Source organism: Rattus norvegicus, chromosome X (genome assembly GCF_021556685.1).
Source record: "Rattus norvegicus strain SHRSP/BbbUtx chromosome X, alternate assembly SHRSP_T2T, whole genome shotgun sequence".
Classification (NCBI taxonomy): domain Eukaryota; kingdom Metazoa; phylum Chordata; class Mammalia; order Rodentia; family Muridae; genus Rattus; species Rattus norvegicus.
The window spans coordinates 159,402,786-159,415,759 of NC_141554.1; the positions used below are offsets into that span (position 1 = coordinate 159,402,786).

Here is a 12,974-nt window from a genome sequence, read left to right on the forward strand (position 1 = left end):
AATTTAAAATGTATTTTAAAGACAGAAATGGACATAATTATTTTCTCCTTTGCCCTCTTCTGTCTTTGTTCTCCATAAAGATATTGTAAGGGACTTTTTAAGATGCCTTAAATACAGAAACATTCTCTCTAACATTTATTTGATCTATCGAGATAGCAAAGATCCTAATTAAACTTTTTTTAAAGCCTGGAAAGATAGCTGGCAGTAAGATGCTTGTCACATAAATTTAAGAACCTTCATTTGATCCTCAAAACTTATGTCAAAAGCTAGGCATGGTGACACATATACAGTGATACACACATGTGTAATTACAGCAAGGAGGATGCAGAAATGGGGGCTCACAGCCACAGCATATGTAGCAAGTTCCAGACCAATGAAAGACCCTGACTCAAAAAGAAGAAAATGATATAGCTCCAGAGGAAAAACATTGAAGCTGTTCTTTGGCCTTCACGTGCAGGACACACATGAACATGAACATACACACACATAGAGGGGGAGGAGGGAGAGAGAGGGAAAGAGAAAGAGAGAGAGAGGGAGACACACAGAGAGAAACAGAGAACTAAAAGCTGAAGTCTGCTTTACCTTACTCAATCTTTCCATACCTGTGATAGCTTACATTCTAGATGGGGATAGAGCAAGGGAAGGTCTAAAAGACAAAACACTTGGATGATATCAAAACCATATTAAACCATAAGCTTAATGGATATGCCCTTCTACACATGTAGAGAGAAATTTTGCTATAAAATATCGATAAAGTATGGAATCAAATGCCAAAGTATAAATTATAGAAAATGTGCTAGTAGGTAAGACTTTATCAAAGCAAATTATCGGCATGGTGCAGGTTCTATAGCATGTTATTCATAAGTATTATGGATATCACTTAAGCATTGAAGTGGAGTTCCTTTAGCAACAACCCTACACCATCAAAGTGGATAACTAAACCAATTTACTCATTCTTACCTTGTCTTTGAAAAGCAAGTGACTACCACAAAATAAGGAACTTTCAAAACTTGAATAACCTATAAAAATAATATTATTATTAATAATAATAATAACAACTTGCAACACCTTTTGAATTTCTAATGAACCTATAATGGTTCACAATTGATTCTAAAGGTTGGGTCCAATGCTGGCAGCCTCTGCTATTGAAATCTATCCCAAGTTCAATCTCACATGAAAGTATTGATTTGAAACAGCTTTGAAGATGAATGTAAGTCAGGCCCTCCAACTAATGAAATTAGAGATGAAAAGAGAGAGGTAAAAGTAACATAGATTAGTTCTTTTCATTTGGAAAGTATGGTGGCTTGAATATGCTCAGCCCAGGAGTGGCCTAGGAGGTGTGACCCTGTTGAGAGTAGGTGTGCCACTGTGGGTGTGGGCTTTAAGACCCTCATCCTAGCTGCCTGGAAGTCAGTCTTCCTCTAGCAGCCTTCAGATGAAGATGTAGAACTCTCAGCTCCTCCTGCACCATGCCTGCATGGATGCTACCCTGCTCCCACCGTGATGATAATGGACTGAACCTCTGAACCTGTAAGCCAGCCCCAATTAAATGTTGTCCTTTATAAGAATGACCTTGGTCATGGTGTCTGTTCACAGCAGTAAAACTCTGAGACAGAAGGTGAGGGGAAGGGAACAGAAAATATGTGTAATTTAATAATCTCAAGTATTTCTTTTTCATCTATATGTGCCTAGTTAGAATCAAGTGGCATACTTGGATCATTTTACTCAATATCCAAATTCTATCCAAGAGCATTGGAGTGCTTGTCATATTTGAAGTGGAAACATAAAAACATTAACTTCTCTGATCTGACTTTGTATAGAAGGAAATCCAGGACCTTTTCAGAAAAAATAAAACTTCTAACTCTTATACAAAATGGATAAATATTCCCATTTAATAAGAATGGTTTTCCAAGCAAAGTGTTTATTGAAGCCTGAATACAATGACTCAGATTTTACTTAAGCTAAAAATTAAGCCCCAAATTGAGGACCAAGATAAAAAATGACACACCACAACTAACTCAAACACCTATAGTTTCTTGTTTTTGTTTGTTTGTTTGTTTTTTAACTAAATCTAAAAGACTAAAAGACTGGAAAAGGACTGTAAACATCATGATGTTGCACTAAAACTGCTTGTTTGTTTGTTTGTTTGTTTGTTTGTTTGTTTGAATGAGAATTCCTCTAGCATTGCTTCCTAGAACTGGAATACATGTTCCAGCCTGAGTGTGACTGCTGGTACTGGTGGTGGGGCAAGAAGGGAATTTAAGTGCCTGGGTGAAGAGGTCTTTGAGTAGGTCAAGAGTATCTTTTGTGCCTACACGTTCACTCCACTCAGGGCACTTAGTACTATCTTGGCATTTCCACTTGAACTTAGCTAAAAGGTTAAGTGTTTTATGTGACATTGTTAAATGTTCTGTTGTAACAGTACTGCCACTGAACCATCAGCTGGCCATGCTTTCACAATTATAAGTTCAACCCTTAAAAGCAAAAAGTGCCCATGTGATGTTATCAAAGTGGTACTAAACATTAAGTGTGTTTTGAGAGATATGGAAGAACCCCAGTTGCAAGTTGATGTTGTCCAGGAGTAAGTTCTATCTAGAAAGATTTAGCATACCATCTAGCAAGACCATTCTAAAGTGGTTTTTGCTCTTATCTTCCTCTTTGGCTGACAGAGACACTTGTGTCTACATAGAAGTTTGGCAGCTCCCTGCCCTCGTTCAATGTCCTCATTTTTCTTGTAACAGATACTATTCCACAAACAACTTTTGGAGTTTTGGAGTAATCCTACTCAAGTTTCTACTTCTTAGAAAACCCAAATTAGCACTCACATTGTATTAAAGATCTGGGAAGATGATATAAATAAGTTAAGACTCTACAAAAATCAACTGGAAAAAAAGCTAAAATAGTGAGGAAATTGGATAGATATTCTATTCTAAATGGGGCTTGTCTTAGTTAGGGTTTTATTTTGGGGAAGGGACTCCATGACCATGGCAAATCATATAAAGAAAAACATTTAATTGGGACTGGCTTACAGGTTTAGTCCATTATCGTCCCAGTGGGAAACATGACAGTGTGCAGTCAGACATGGTACTGAAGGAGATGAGAGCTCTCCATCTTGATCCTCTGGGAGGAGAAGGAGACTGTGTGTCACACTGGGTGTATCTTGATCATATATGACCTCAAACCTGCTTCCACAGTGACATATTTCCTCCAACAAGGCCACATCTCCTAATTATGTCACATCCTTTGGTCAAGCATGAATCTATGGAGGCCATTCCTATTCAAACCACCACAAAGCCTAAAGCACCCTGGGAAATCAGCATATTTGACCCATGGTTTGGCTGTCCAGATGTTCAGAACTAGCACACATACCAATTGCTTCTTTACAAATGGTGAAGAGTCTAAACTACATCAAATCTTGGAATGTAATAGAAGTGAAACATCAGCTGAAGCAACACTAAAGGAGATTCAGGTATTTTGTTTCACAGTTAACAGCTGTGTTCAGGGAATCTCCTTGACCTAACCTCACAAATGAACACCAAAGCAGCAGGATCCACACAGTGGTGGGGAGAGGGAGAGAGGGAGGGAGGGAGGGAGGGAGGGGGAGAGAGAGAGAGAGAGGGAGAGAGAGAGAGAGAGAGAGAGAGAGAGAGAGAGAGACTCAAAAAGTGAATTGTTGAGAAATGAACCTTTATGCTCATAGGCAACCCTCATTAATCTCTAAGATTCTGGGCACTACATCATTCATGTTGACAGAGACAGTTAAAATTAAAATGTCATTATATTTTCCTTTCCCTGACAAAGTTTGATGGTTTAAGCAGTTATTCACTGCTTGGAACACTACCATGATGATGTGACTTTTAAGAAGATAAAGAAAGGGGTTGGGGATTTAGCTCAGTGGTAGAGCGCTTACCTAGGAAGCGCAAGGCCCTGGGTTCGGTCCCCAGCTCCGAAAAAAAAGAACCAAAAAAAAAAAAAAAGAAGATAAAGAAAAAGAATCTGTGGAATTCAAGTGATTAAAGGAACCACTGAAGATTTTCTTTGTTGTTGTTGTTGTTGTTTATTCTTGCTATTGGTGTTTTCCTTTCTTAATTACATTTTATTCATTTCGAGAAGCACATCCATGCCAGGATGCACGTGTAATGGTCAGAGGACAATTTGCAGGAGGTCCCAATTCCTCTTCAGCTATGTTCCAAGTGATTAAAGGAACCACTGTAAGATTTTCTTTGTTGTTGTTTCGTTTTCAAGATACCAAATTGCAAGTATGTGCCACCATTCCCAGTCCATCTGTAGCTACTACCTTTTGCCTTTCATATTGATTTCTATTTTAAAAAAACCAGAAGGTGCTCAAGATATCTGCCTTCATTACCTTGTTCTAACAAGAAATATAAGTTATATAGAGGAAATGAAATAGTTTCAAAACAAGATAGCATATTACAAGCTGGCAATGGTAGTGACAGCCAGTGTGTTGCAGGCTTTTTCTATGACTTCAGTGTTTCTAAAGTCTGAAGACTTGAATGATAAATCCTAACTCTGAATAATGGTCTTCATAAGAATATCACAAATTGACTAATCTGTGTGATCAAATGCAAGCCATGCCACAATAGACAACAGAGCTCCAGCCAAGAGCATTCTCCAAGAAGAAATTGCAATACAAGCATAAGAGCAGCTAAATTAATACCAGAGAGGTTTGTTCATTTAGTTTAAACCAGTAGCTTTTGTTCATGACTTATTGCAAGTCCTGTCCCTATTGCAAGCACTCACGCTGAGTCCTGGGTTCCTGAATCACTGAATGTCAAGTGTGGTGAGATGCTGAGGTGGTGCTGCTAAAGTTAGAATGCTCAAAGTTGCCAATTAATTCTGTGCAAAAAGGTGTTTACATCAGTCTCCACTTTGGGCCCAGCCTAATGTTCCTAGAGCCTTCTCAGAAGCATCCATTTGTTTCAAACCTGGAAATAAAGCAATTGTTTACAGCAAAATTACAGATCTATTTGTTGAGCCACAACTGGCTCTATTTATCGTCTATTTTCCTTACCCCTTATTACTTTCCTATTGCTGTGTAACAAATTGCCACATGTTTAGTAGCTGTAAACAGAGCACTTTCCCTTTTCTTTTTTCATTTTGTTTGGATCAGGAGTCTGCGTGCAACATAGCTACATACTCTGCTCACAATCTCACAAGGCTGCATCAGGAAAGAAGGTTTTCAGAATCCAATATCAACTTTATGTATGTTCTCATGGTCAAAAGCACATACTTTTGCTATATAACTGGATGGCTTTGGGCTGGCTCTTTACTGTAGGCAGACGCTTAAGGACATCAGACTGAAAAAGAAGACCTCTCCTGCTGGCTAGTATCTTAAAAACTTTAAGGTCACCATTAGAGGGATGCCCCCACTGCACTGACAGTATTTTACTTAGATGCTAGTTCTAGGTAACTGTAGGGGATTTTACACAGAGGTCACCTCTGAAAATGTCACCCAATGCTACCCCATTATCTACCAGCTCACTCTTTAGAATAAAGGCAGTTTCTATCCATCATATCACCACCTGCACTTAGAAAGGGACTCAAAATGTCACTTGTGGTTAATATCTTCACATAGTCATTCTATCAGCTGCACTGCCATGTGATCATCATGATTGCCAGGTCAGCCATGCATTATTGCCACTGTGTGCTACGGATCAGAATCAAGCATCACGGGTGGTCAATGGACCCACATTAAGCATCTTGTGAGAGCTTGTTAAAAATGGAGACTCTCGTCTCTCACAGCCATTGCAGTACACTGAGTTCCATAGAGACAGTGTCTGGGCAAGAGAGAGCCGGACAGGCACTGGGCGACTCTGTGCCTCGCGGAGGAAAATCAACTAAACATGGGCAAAGGAGAGTCTAAGAAGCGGAGAGGCAAAATGTCCTCACATGCATTCTTTGTGCAAACCTGCCGGGAGGAGCACAAGAAGAAGCACCCGGATGCTTCTGTCAACTTCTCAGAGTTCTCCTAGAAGTGCTCAGAGAGGTGGAAAAACATGTCTGCTAAAGAAAAGGGGAAATATGAAGATATGGCAAAGGCTGATAAGGCTCGCTATGAAAGAGAAATGAAAACCTACACCCCCCCCCACCAAAGGGGAGACCAAAAAGAAGTTCAAGGACCCCAGTGTTTGAAGAGGCCTCCTTCGGCCTTCTTCTTGTTCTGTTCTGAGTACCGCCCAAAAATCAAAGGCGAGCATCCTGGCTTACCCATTAGTGATGTTGCAAAGAAACTAGGGGAGATGTGGAACAACACTGCCGCAGACGACAAGCAGTCCTATGAAAAGAAGGCTGCCAAGCTGAAGGAGAAGTATGAGAAGGACATTGCTGCCTACAGAGCTAAAGGAAAACCTGATGCAGCGAAAAGGGGGGTTGTCAAGGCTGAAAAGGGCAAGTAAGAGAAGGAAAAGGAAGATGAGGAGGAGGAAGAGGATGAAGATGATGATAAGTTTGTTCTAGTGCAGTTTTTTTCTTGTCTATAAAGCATTTAATCCCCCTGTACACAACTCACTCCTTTTAAAGAAAAAATTGAAATGTAAGGCTGTGTAAGATTTGTTTTTAAGGGTTGGGGATTTAGCTCAGTGGTAGAGCGCTTGCCTAGCAAATGCAAGGTCCTGGGTTTGGTCCCCAGCTCCGAAAAAAAAAAAAAAAGAAAAAGAAAAAGAAAAAAAAGATTTGTTTTTAAACTGTACAGTGTCTTTTTGTGTAGTCAGCACAGTCCTGAATGTGTCTTTAGCTAGCCCTGTCCTGGTGGTATTTTCAATAGCCACTAACCTTGCCTGGTACAGTCTGGGGGTTGTAAATTAGCATGGAAATTTAAAGCAGGTTCTTGTTGATGTACAGCACAAATTAGTTATATATGGGGATAGTAGTTTGGTTTTTGTGGTTTTGTTTTGTTTTGTTTAGGTTTTATTTTTGGGTTGATGCAGCTTATAGGAAGATAATTGTTGTTCTGTTAACTGAATACCACTCTGTAATTGCAAAAAGAAAAATTTCAGCTGTTTTGTTGACATTCTGAAAGCTTCTAAGTAAATACATTTTTTATTAAAAAAAATGGAGACTCTCAGAACAATGAAATTGCTCCATGGGTAAAAGTACCAGCCATCAAGTCTAAAAACCTGAGTTTGATCCTTAGGCCCATATAAGAGAAAGAGAAAACAAACTCCCACAAATTGCCCTCTGTTCTCCATCTACATGTGTCATGGCATGCATGCATACACACAGAGTTACATAGACACACAATAAATAAATAAATAAATAAATAAATAAATAAATAAATAAATAAATAAATGTTTGAAAACTGGAGATTCTCTGGCCCTAACTTGGAACTGCTCTGGCAGAAACTCTGGGATAAAGCTCAACAGCTTATGTTCTAGTAAGTTCTCAATGGCTCTGAGTTGACTAGTACTGCACTCAATGAATAGGCTGTTTGGATTAGAGGAGACTATAGAAAAGACAACCCAGGTTCCTTAGTATACAGGTTTGCAGGAGCTCATTCTGGTGGGATTAAGTAGTAACTTAATTCCTCACAGGAGACTGGAAGTCCAGGATTAAACATCAGCAAGTCTTTCTCCTAAGAACAATTCCTATGGGTTATGGGTATGTAGACAGCCCTTTTTTCCTCATGGCCCATTAGTCCTCTCTCTCTCTCTCTCTCTCTCTCTCTCTCTCTCTCTCTCTCTCTCTCTCTCTCTTCCTCTCGTGTGTGTGTGTGTGTGTGTGTGTGTGTGTGCGTGTGTGTGTGTGTGTGTGTCCAAATTGCATTATCTTACAAGGTACCAGTCCTACTGTATCAGGGCGTGACTTAATAACCTCTTTAGAAGTCTTACCACCCAGCACAGTCAGTCACATGCTGAAATATGGGATTAGGACATCAGCATATGTATTTTAGGGAGCACAACTGAGCCTATAAATATCCTGTTCTTTCTATCATTTCACAGACAGATATACTAAAAGAGAGGTTGCTGCTGAGCTGAGAAAGTAGCCCTGGATTTACACATACTGGATCTCTTTTTTGTTATTTTTTATTTGAGGAAACAATGGGTTTATTCATACCTAGAACTCATGATTTGGAGTACTGTTTCTAGAAGCCATTTGAGTATTCTAACGGCTTAATAGTGGGAAATCTTGGGGTCCCTAGGATGTTGCCACTCTCCTGATAGAAAAAGAACCACTGGTTCTATTTGGATAGTCCACCCTCTACAATAATTAAAGAACAGGCTATGAACTGTCTAACACCCTTAGACTGAGCTCCCAGGGCATATCCAGCCAGTTCTGCTGTTGGTACTACAGTCATTGGCCTTTTGGCTTCTGCAGGACATGTTAGCCCCTTCCAGGGATATTGTTTGTCAAGAATGGTTACCACTCATGTTATTCTTTAGGCAGAGGCAGGGCTCATTTTTGCCTGTGTAAGCTCTTACAGAAACAGAACTAAGTGCTTGTATTTGAAAGATGAGTAAAACTACCTTCCCCCCCCCCCCGGTGCCGTACTTGTTTCAAGTTGCTCTCCTAACCTTCTCCAGAGACATTTTATATGCAGTATGAAATGATACATTGTGTCAAATATCTATGGTTAGTCTAACAAGTTATGGACAAGAGGACAGTGTCCAAGCCAGAAAGGATTGTACTGAGTTGTCAAAGCTATTTCTATAGAGTTAAGTAACTAATAGAATTGGAATTTTAATCACTCAGGAATTTTCTATATGTCAGTAAAAGAGACATGTTTTCACATTTTAAAATATTACCAACAATAGAATCAATTACATTTTAGGTTTATGTTGTCTTAGTTAATTTTCCTTTTGCTGTGTAAAAATCCTCTGACAAAAGCAACTTAGGGGAGAAAGAGCTTATTCAACTCATAGTTCCAGGTTGTACTCCATCATGGGAGGGAAGTCACAGCAGCAGGTACTTGAGGGAATTGTCACAATACACATACAGTCAGGATTGAAGGGCAGTGAATGAAGGTAGGCCCGTCAGTGTTCAGCTTGCTCTCTCCACTTCAATCAGTCCATGATGCCCTGTTCAAGGAATGGCTTTGCATGTAATTAAAGTGGGTATCCCCACATCAGTTAACTTAATTAAGACAATACTTTACAGACATCTCAGAGGCTAACCTTAACCCAGATAATCCCTCACAGGTGTGTCCAGAAGCCTGGGCTCTAGGTGTCAGGTTGATAATTAATACTAAGCAACACAATGTCTGACCATTTATGTATACTATCCAATTAACCATCCAAAGCATTTTACTTGGAATTAAATGTGTTCACTCTTTTGTGTGACAATCAGCAGAACATTTTCCCCTAGTGAAAATGAAACTCTATATCCATTGCACAGCAACTTCCCATTGCCCATCCTTGCCTGCTCCTCATTCCAAGGCAAATACCATTCTGCCCTCTAACTAAAAGAGCTTGACTATGGTGGAACTTGTGTAAGTAGAGTCATACCACATTGGTCTTATTTAAAGCTGACTTAATTTACCTGGTACAATGTACTATTGGCTTTTATTTGGCTGTCCTACTAGTTTTTTCTATTAGCATACAGACAAGCAGCACTTCTTGTTTCATCTCAGAAGTTTTGTCATCACCACAGCTCTACAACCCTCTTACTCTTATTTCTCATCCCCTTTGCAGACATTTTCTACTTCAGTGAGCTATGACTGCTGCCAGTAATAATCCCAACATTCTGTTTAGTCAGGATCCCCAAATCCCAGGTTTCCTTTTTAGTACTTCCATTTTTTCACTTAACAGCAAGGGCCCTTGGCCAAAACATGATTCATTAGGCAGTTTTATAACTGTGTGAGCATCAGAGGCTTTATTTACATGAAAATACACAGTCCAGGTCAGTCCTTTTTGAGAAGAACAAAAGCCAACATGAGATACTTGAAGCTGCATCTACTGATTTTGGTAGAAGACTTTACCTTTTATTTTTATATAAGTAGACAGAGTATATTCTAAAACAAAGACAAAGGTGGCAAATATAAAAGTCAATGCTGTATCCATAAACAATACCAAATGCTAAATAGCACACATGCTTGTCCCTGATGACTAGAAGTACAGGTTTGTTTGTGCCAGTATCATTAAGGAAATTAAGTTATGCTTGTGCAAGATTACAGTGGCTATAATGTCTCAAGGTAACAGAAACCTTTCATCTCCAGTAGAACCTTCCTGAACAACCTTGGTATATGTGACCTGTTGTCTACCAAGAGTACTTAACACGTTTAACATTGTAGGGAAAGGGGACCAAGGAAACAACACTCTGTCCCTGACTTAACCTCCAGCCAAAGACCAAGGCCAAGGGAAACATAATCTACCCCTGGTTTGACCTGGAACTCCTGAGACTTGGAAATCCCCACCTCTGAATAGGAGCAAAACTATAGTTCCTGCAGTGCTGTATTTTCGTACTAGATCCCTACAAAAGCTTTTTAAAAAACCTATAAAAATCCTCCCCTGCACACAACCCTCTGGTGTCTTTGTTCCCAGTCATAGGAAGCCACTGTTCTGTTCTCCTCAACAAATCTCTTGTTCTTGTTCAAGGTTTGTTGAATGTTGTGGTTTTGTGGAATTCCTTGGCTTCTGTATGCCAAGATGCCCTTGCACCAGAAAAAAAAAAAAACTCACAAATATCTCCCACCTACCCAATGTTGCTTCTGCACTTACATTGCTGTTGTCAAGGTGGATAGCAGTTACATTCCATTCTATAACTGCTTTGTCATGGTTATAAAGGTTAAAAAATATGGTGTGGGGGTGTCACAGCAGTCCATCTGTCTTCACCTTGGCAGATTGAGGCCTTTACTATGGGACATTCATAGAGACATGAAAATCTTGGGGAACCTAGGCTGGAGTTGGGACAGGCACAGAAGCCTAGGCCTGAAATAGAGCTAGAGCCTTGATGTTGGTTTAGGCTTTGACCTTTGGTTAGCAGAACCTTGGCCATTTAGCCATGGATCTGCTTCCAAGCATGGCAAAGGTGATTTAAGCACATTGTGCTTTGAATTTGCACCCACTTACATATGTCCTTTAAAATACATTTAGAATCTACTCTTCATCACTAGTATTTTGGAATTCCATTTTAATGATACTTTGATGTGTTTTTTAATTTTGTCATTTGTTTTTCCAGGTGCCTGGTAGACTCAAAAATGTTCATATTTTCCTTCAAGTTAGACAACTTTCCTTATTTTACCGATTTTCCAATCCATGATTTCTGTCTTCCTTTCTGGCAAAAATGTTATGCCTTGCTCTTAAGTTATTATTAGTAAGTATATGTGTTACACTTCAGTCAAGAAAGAAAAAAAAACACTTTATAGCATAAAATAAACTAACAAAACTAGGGTCACCCTCTCTAGTTCTAGTCCTCCAAAACAAATTACATTAACCCTTCCTGTCAGTTACTATCTCCTTAATCAAAATTAAATCCTGTTATATTATCAATCTCAAAGTATGCTATAATACTTGAAATGATAACCATGTGATAAAATTGTAGTTTTCTTAAACCCCTGAGTATATCTGCAAGCGATCTTTGAGATCAACATAATTGAAGGTGAAGACCCACCATGAATCTGGGTGGTACCATTTCATGGGCCAGGGGTCCTAGACTGTATAAAGTGGAGAAAGCAAGCTGGGCACTAACATCAGTGTTCTTTGTTTTCTGTGGCTGTTGTCTCATGTTACTGCTACCATTCCTTTCCCATCTTGATAGTCTATAAGTCAAAGTAAATACTTTCCCCCTCCAGTAAAAAATAACATATATTTCTTACTCTCAAGAGATATATGTTTCATCTTAAAATCAGTGCTAAGGAAATGAAAGCCTGACAGCAGCTATGGTCATCTAAATAAGAACTGCATGAGATAAAGTCAGTTAATAATTCCAGCATAGAAGCAGGGAGGGGGCCAGGAGGCTCTAGTTCTACATGAGGAGGTATTTGCAATTGATGGCTGCAGGACAGTCACTTTTCTTTTGGGGGTGTGGTTACTGATAGGCTGTCCATTCAAGCAGCAGTAATTGGACTTAGTGTGTTATAAAGAAGGAAGAAGAAGAAGGAGAGGAGGAGGAGGAGGCAGAATAGGAGGAATAATACATGAAGATAAAAGGGGTGTATGTTTGGGAGGCCTGGGTAGGGAGGGAGGAAGGAGCTGGATACACACACACACACACACACACACACAAACACACACACATACAATGTGTATGTTAGTGTGTATGTATATATGTATAACATAGACATTCATATAGGGGGCATTCATAAATGAATAAATAAATACATTAAAATTAAGTTTTCTATCATAACTAAGAAGAACCTCAATAACTTCTTTGTTAATGGAATGCTTGGGTGTTTTGGGTTTTTTTGTCCATTTTAAACATCTGTCAGTCTTCTTCAGACCTCAACTGCCTTGCAAATCTTTTTTTTATACAAGTGAATTTCTTTGCTTATTCTAAGTTTTAGCTCCCAAGTTACTCATATACTACATATAATCATACAAGAAGGAATAATAGAGATCTTGGTTTAATTATCATCTTATGTAATTTGAGGTACACCATTATTTAAATTGACTATATGCTTTTCATTAAATTTATAATCTTCTCTAATAAAATGAGAACGATTCTCAAATATCACTTTTACTTGAAAGGCCCATTAGTCTAAATTGGTTTAAAGGGAAAATCCCCGTGATTACTAAATTATAGTATCTTTATGATAGAAAACCACTAGAATTCCAACATGATGGTTAAGATTTTAAGAGAGAAGTCCCACACCCGCGGATCCCGGCCCGCAGCAGCTCTCTGCTCCCAGACCCGGTGAGAGAGAGACCCAACCGCCTGGTCAGGTGGGCACTCCTGAGGCTGCAGAGCGGAAGAGACCACCAACACTGCTCACCCCTGCCCACATCCCTGGCCCAAGAGGAAACTGTATAAGGCCTCTGGGCTCCCGTGGGGGAGGGCCCAGGAGCGGCAGGACCCCTGCC

The 12,974-nt window shown here is 39.5% G+C and overlaps 1 pseudogene; it reads left to right on the forward strand.

The window, feature by feature from the left end:
* Positions 1-5,823: 5,823 nt before the first annotated feature.
* Positions 5,824-12,079, forward strand: LOC147998404 (high mobility group protein B1-like; annotated as a pseudogene).
* Positions 12,080-12,974: the final 895 nt, after the last annotated feature.